The 6,035-nt window shown below is 41.2% G+C and overlaps 1 long non-coding RNA gene across 1 annotated transcript in view; it reads right to left on the reverse strand.

The window, feature by feature from the left end:
- Positions 1-1,690: 1,690 nt before the first annotated feature.
- LOC137469454 (uncharacterized) overlaps positions 1,691-6,035 on the reverse strand; it is a 41,816-nt gene continuing 37,471 nt past the window's right edge. The window contains exon 3 of the long non-coding RNA XR_010996528.1: positions 1,691-2,041. This is a non-coding gene — a long non-coding RNA (uncharacterized lncRNA). The remainder of the gene's footprint in view (positions 2,042-6,035) is intronic.

The following is a 6,035-nucleotide window of genomic DNA, read 5'->3' on the forward strand; positions in this document are numbered from 1 at the left end:
CACCATCTTCTACAGTGTCTATCACCTGATAAAATGCTTTTTAGCTGTAAGGTTCCTCAGAGATGATGCTGTCTTGGCAGAAAGTTCCCACAAAGCCACCTTTGCAATATGGTGTATTGGTTTCGGTCAGCCCATTAAAGAGATGCTATTTCACTGGGTTAGAGCTGATGGGAGACAGGCTTTGGACAATGACCAGTGTTAATTGTGAGCAGAAAGTGCATCTTTAAGCAGTAAGCAGAAGCAAATCAAGTGGAAAGGGCTCACTATTGCTTGGAAGTTTAAACTGAGGAAAAAGATAGTGGAAGAGGTTCAGGTATTAATGCATGGAATATGAAGCTTTATATAATGGAATTTGCAGTGATGTGTGTCAGGGTGCAGTAAAATTTTACCTACAGAAAAAACAGCCAAATTCAGCTGGCCATAATACAACATAATATTGTCTCAGAACAAGCTAACATATCAGCTAGCAGAGATGAAATGAAAATGCTCAAAGCAAAGTAAGTTTTAGTAAATCAAATGTCTGCAGATGCCTCTTGTGGTATAAAAGGTCGTTGTCAGGTATATAAATAGTTAATATTTACAGCAGAGAGCAAGACACGGAGAAGAACCTTTCCCTTTAGGTTTCACTAAAATAAAGCATAGATTTTTAGACAGGTTTCTTTAAATAAGGCTGCAGAGCTCCTCCTTAAAGCATCAGAGGCCTTTCATTACTTCAGCACAAAAGCTTAGGGACACTTTCCAACAGTTCAGCCTCTGGTGGGAAATAAAGTTTCCACAAAATCAACTTTCTATTCAAGGAAAAAATCAAATCAATTTTGCCCAAAGCACTCAGGTTTCCTTTGGGAAAATAAAACCAAAATATTTTCTTCACTACATCAGCTTGACCCAAACCAAATATTTCAGTTTATTTTTTAGCTGAACAAGAATATTTTATTTCAACTCAGTTCAACTTGAAACTGCCTCTGGGTGTGCTGTCATGGTGGATATAAATTGCCCAGGAGAATCTGGGAATAAGACAATTTGCATCACAGCTGGTTAGCTGGCTCATAAGTAAATATTATTAATACAACAATATTAAAGTATCATATTTAGAACAAGAAGACTGAAGCAATATATTTGGATACTTTCAAATCAAAGTCCTTCATAACTTTTCCTCCCACTAAAAATTTTTCATATGGGGAAAGAAATGTTTAAACAGGTAAAATCACACATGAGAAAAATAAATAATTCTGACTCTAATTTCCAGCCAACTAATCATTCCATCAGTTCTATGCCACAGTAATTCCAATGAGTTCCACTGGAATGACACAACCTAAAGGGATTGAAGGTACAGGGTTACCAATCTGACCTCAGTGCATGGGTTTAGGCAGATAAAAGATGTCTCTTAAGGTGTTCTGGGTTCTTTCTCACATTTAATTTCCCCTTGCCACTGTATGCACAAGAACTTGTAGATCCTGAAATAATAACATAGTTAGAAAGGATGACACCATAAAAATCTTCAGGAATATGGCACATCTTTCCTAAACTCATGGAAAAATGAAACAATCAGGTTTTTAAAAGCAAGCTATGAAATCAGCTTCACCTGGGATTGAACAGAGATTTAAACTAGCATTAATGTGTAGGACAGACATGAAAACTTTAGAGACCTTCAGTTATAAATATACATACATATATATATATATGTATATTTTCTTATTACTTAGAAATTATAGTTAGACTGAGTTATTCCAGCTTTCCCTTCAGCCTTAACTTCTAATACTCAGTTGTCATTCAAAGGCAATCCAAAGCAAATTAATACAGACATCCTTTTTCACAGCAAAGACCCCTATAACACCACACCAGTTACTTACCTCAGGCTTGCAGTCGTCAGGACACAGGGCTCTGGTGCTGCAACACCCAGCTTGCTCAGGATCATCACCTGTGAACAGCAAGGTTGAGGGATGCTGTTCCAGCATGATTTTCAGGAGGCTCATGTCGAGTTGTTCTCACCTCACTGCAATATCATGGGTCTAGAAGGCTGAGAGGTCCAGAATGAGCTCAGCTGCATTGAAAAGAGAGAATTTTTAGTTATTAGTCTTGATTTGTAATAGCTAGCCTCTGATTCACATCCAACAGCCCCTGATGAATGCTAACAGAGACACTAAAATGTAGTAGTCTCAACAACACCACAAATTATTCCCATTTCACTTGCCTCACTTTTAGATATGAGTGATTGATTAACATCTTCAGTTACTACTACATTTACTGATTACAAAATCTATTCAGAACACCAGAGAGCAATGGCAAACTCAGAAACCAGGGATTTTTACACCTGAAACAATCCTGAGAACACCAAATTTGAATTATGTAAACTAGGTTTTTAACTACTCCTCTTTCAGATGAAAATTGTTGAAAAGCATTTTTAGGAAGTGTTTATGTGCACCATGCCAAGTATAAAAACCCTACTGAAGAGAACAGAATAATGTCCTACAAAAAATTTCCAAGCACAGCTAGGGAACAGGGGAGGGGCTGAGATGAATTTGTTACGTTGGTGCCTTCCAGAAATTAAAAAGCAATATGCAGTCTGTTCCCATGCCAGCTGTGTTTCTAGAGACTGCTTTCTGTCTACCACAGACCACATTATTGCCATTTTAAGCTAAGATTTCACTTAATTTACATAGGCTGGGACAGACCGCAGCTGCCTGTTTTTAGCGCAGATGCGCTGCCTGGGATTGCAGGTCGCAGCGTGCGAGGCTCTGCTGCCACAGACTCGCAACCTTGTTTGTTTAAAATGGAAAAGCGTGGAAGAGCATACAGTTTTCCAGAGCTTTCCACCTTTAGGAAAAGCAGTGGTCAAGGCTGGTTTGGACATGACTGATCACCTAGGAGTTGTTCCACACTGAATTCTCAAGGTAGAGCTCACGCTTGGTTTTGCAGATGGATGAGAGCCCTGGTACCCTCTTTTTGTTGGGCTCTGCAAATGAAGATTGGACATTTCCTTTGCTTGATACCTGCAGTGATATCATATGGAAGGAAAACAATTTCCAGGTTCTTGAGGGGAGGTGAGATGAGTGACTTTTGCAGTCAAAATAAAATAAAAATCCTGAGATAAATAATACAGTAAACTTATGATCCAACACACTTGCTAGAAGACATAAGATCACAGATTTGTTTCTGATATGTCAACCTGCACAAAACTGTTTTCTGATTTATCAATGCTTCATGTGCAAAACTAAAAAAAACTTAATATGCCTGTGCCTCAATTTCACATATGCCAAATTGCTTTTTGTCGGAAAGCTAAGTTTCCAGAAGGTACTCAGACCCTGTGGTAGATACTCAAGTGTCTACAGCTACACCAAAGTAAACCGTGCAGTCCTTAAATGAAGAGCTTATGATTGTAGCTGTAAAGGTCTGAGGCAAGGCAACATTCAGCTGGCTTGCACTTTATTTTTATGTTCTTGATGTCCTGAATAGAGCTGCAGTTTTAAATGAGTCATTGCACACCCCCAACCATACTGTTTGTCAAGGTCCAACTCAGGCCAAGTTTGGAGGAAATTAACTTCTGTAGCTGGTATGCAAATATGACTATAAACCAATTATCTTACTTCATAAATAGTGAACATCCAGGGCTCATTGATCTCTCCTGCAGGGCAGTGGACTGTTTGCCAGGGTCTTTGCTTTGACTAGTAGCTCTCAAGGTTACTCCTCAGAGCTAAGAGATCCCTTGACTCAAGAGATTCTCAGTAAGTGAATAATAGCATGCTAAACTCTGAAATCTTAGCTAAATGACACAAAAGATTGATTGTGCACATATAATCCTTCAGATATAAACCATTGACTAAGTCTAAGTTTGGAATTAGGCACACATAAACTCCCTTCTGAGAAGGCGCTTAGAACACAAGGAGGTCTTTTCTGAACCTCATGACTCAACAGGAGAGTCTCTCTCCCTGCCTGTCTTGTCTGACCCAGTCCTCTATGCCATAAATAATCAAGTGCACCTTGTCATCAGATCTTATTAAACCCTTCTCACATTTACCATGAAGCTTGGTAAAATCACTGGCTTATATCAATAAACCTGTTGCTACTTCTCTCTTAGGAGTGACACCCATGACTGCTATGCTATAGCAGTCAGAGCCCAGGGCCAGCCTTCTAAGAAAACAACAGGATGCCTGGGCTCCTCACAAAGGCTGTTTGTAGCCCTAGCCAAGAGGTGCTGCACCCTGTTCTGCACAGTGGCTGCATGTCGCCGCAGGCCTTCAGCTGGGTAACAATTAGTATTTGCTCCACGATTATAGAAGGTTGATCAATTGCTTTAGTATATCATCTTATACTATATTTTACTATACTTATTAAGAAATTTATTAACTCTTACAGCTAGTCTGATACAGCTTTGACCTAATTGGTCAATCTATCTAAACACTATCTAGTGTTTAATTAAGAAAACACCCTTTGGCAAACAAATCTCCATGGCACATTTTACATGTGCACAACAGCAGGTGCAAGTGGAGATAAGAATTGGTTTTCATACTTTTCTCTGATCTTCTCACAGCTTTCCCTGGAAAAATGCCTGGGAAAGTCTGTGCCTGCTCTCTGTGGCCAGAGAGCTGCTGCCACAGCTGCATTCAGCAGAAGTGGAGCCCACCCTCTGTATCAGATATGCACTCTCATGTTCATGGGAGTGGCCATCAAACCCTCTGGAGCATGGATGCCAAATTCACTTGGTGAACACAAGTTCACCAAACACACTTGGTAAACTATTTGGTTATTGTATGAAAGGAGAGAGGAAAGTTCCTCTTCTGGCTTCTGGGTGAGATTGCCAGGGCTAACACATTTCTTGCTAAACTCAGCATAATCACCTTTTTTACCAGTTTGTGTTGTCTGATAGTCTTCTGGCCTCACCTATGGGACTGGGAAACTTTAGTACTGCCATGACACATTTCCAAGTCCCACATGGGCATTAGTGGGAGCTACTGCCTCATCTGCCCAGTCTTGCTGGGTTCACCTGTGAGTAAAACTGGCTCCAAAAAACTACCGAAAAATGCTTTCTGTAACTGTGCCCCACTGATCTGAATGGGCATCAGTGTGTGCTCTGAGACTCACTTTGTTATGGTTTTGGGTCCATGAAGATATTAGCACATGTCAGCTGAGCTGTAGTAACTCTCCATGTGCTTGAAGCTCCTTGGGATCTGCAGCAGGGTTAACAGTGCTGCACACAGAGCTGAGCTATGGGAACAGCCTGCAGCTCCCATGGGTCTGCCAGGACCCACGGGTGCCCAGTGACACTGGCACCTCTCTGAGCTCTCACTGTAAACGTCCTGAGCCTGCCTGTTTAAAGCCATTGCCCTCAGCATGAGGGAAGTATGCAATGTATTTCAGGATGTGCAGGCAACCAGCAGACTCGCTCAGCCAAACTTTTGACAACTCTAAGTCTCAGAAAGTCTGGGAGCTGGGTTTTTTTAGGTGGCAAACTGAAGACTTGGCTATTTCTTCATGTGTGTCCTGGCAGCAGAGGTATGAGGCAGAAGCAGTGTCAGACTGTTTTGTTTCCCCTTTGCTCCATACACACGTTGCTTTACAGAACTGCCTCATTCGGGACGCCTGCTTGGGACAGGCTTCTGGACTGAGCTGCTACATCCATCTCCTGACAAATGAGTATGACATCAGAGCAACTTCAATTTTTTATAAATATCTGTTGCCAATTTGATTCACATGTCAGCACAGACCTGGAGTTAAAACTGAACGGGACTGAATATTACACCTGCCTTTTAAGGCTGGTGGAATTTCCCCTCTTTAGGGAAAAAACTTCTCCCTTACATATTTCACTGGTATCTACCATCGCAAGCCTTAGATTTTGTCTCTCAAGCCTGCATCCTGTAAATCCCTGTAATTGCATGCAGCTGTTTGTGAGGCATCGGCTGCAAATTGAAAGCATCTTTTGAAAAAGCCCCCAAGCAGAGAACCTATAAATAAGCACTGAAAAAGCTGCTGGCTTACCAAAAAGACCCTCTCTGCTCTGCCCTCCCCTGCCCTCCTCTGCTGTCGCTACCTTACAGTTT

This window comes from Anomalospiza imberbis, chromosome 2, assembly GCF_031753505.1.
Source record: "Anomalospiza imberbis isolate Cuckoo-Finch-1a 21T00152 chromosome 2, ASM3175350v1, whole genome shotgun sequence".
Lineage (NCBI taxonomy): Eukaryota > Metazoa > Chordata > Aves > Passeriformes > Viduidae > Anomalospiza > Anomalospiza imberbis.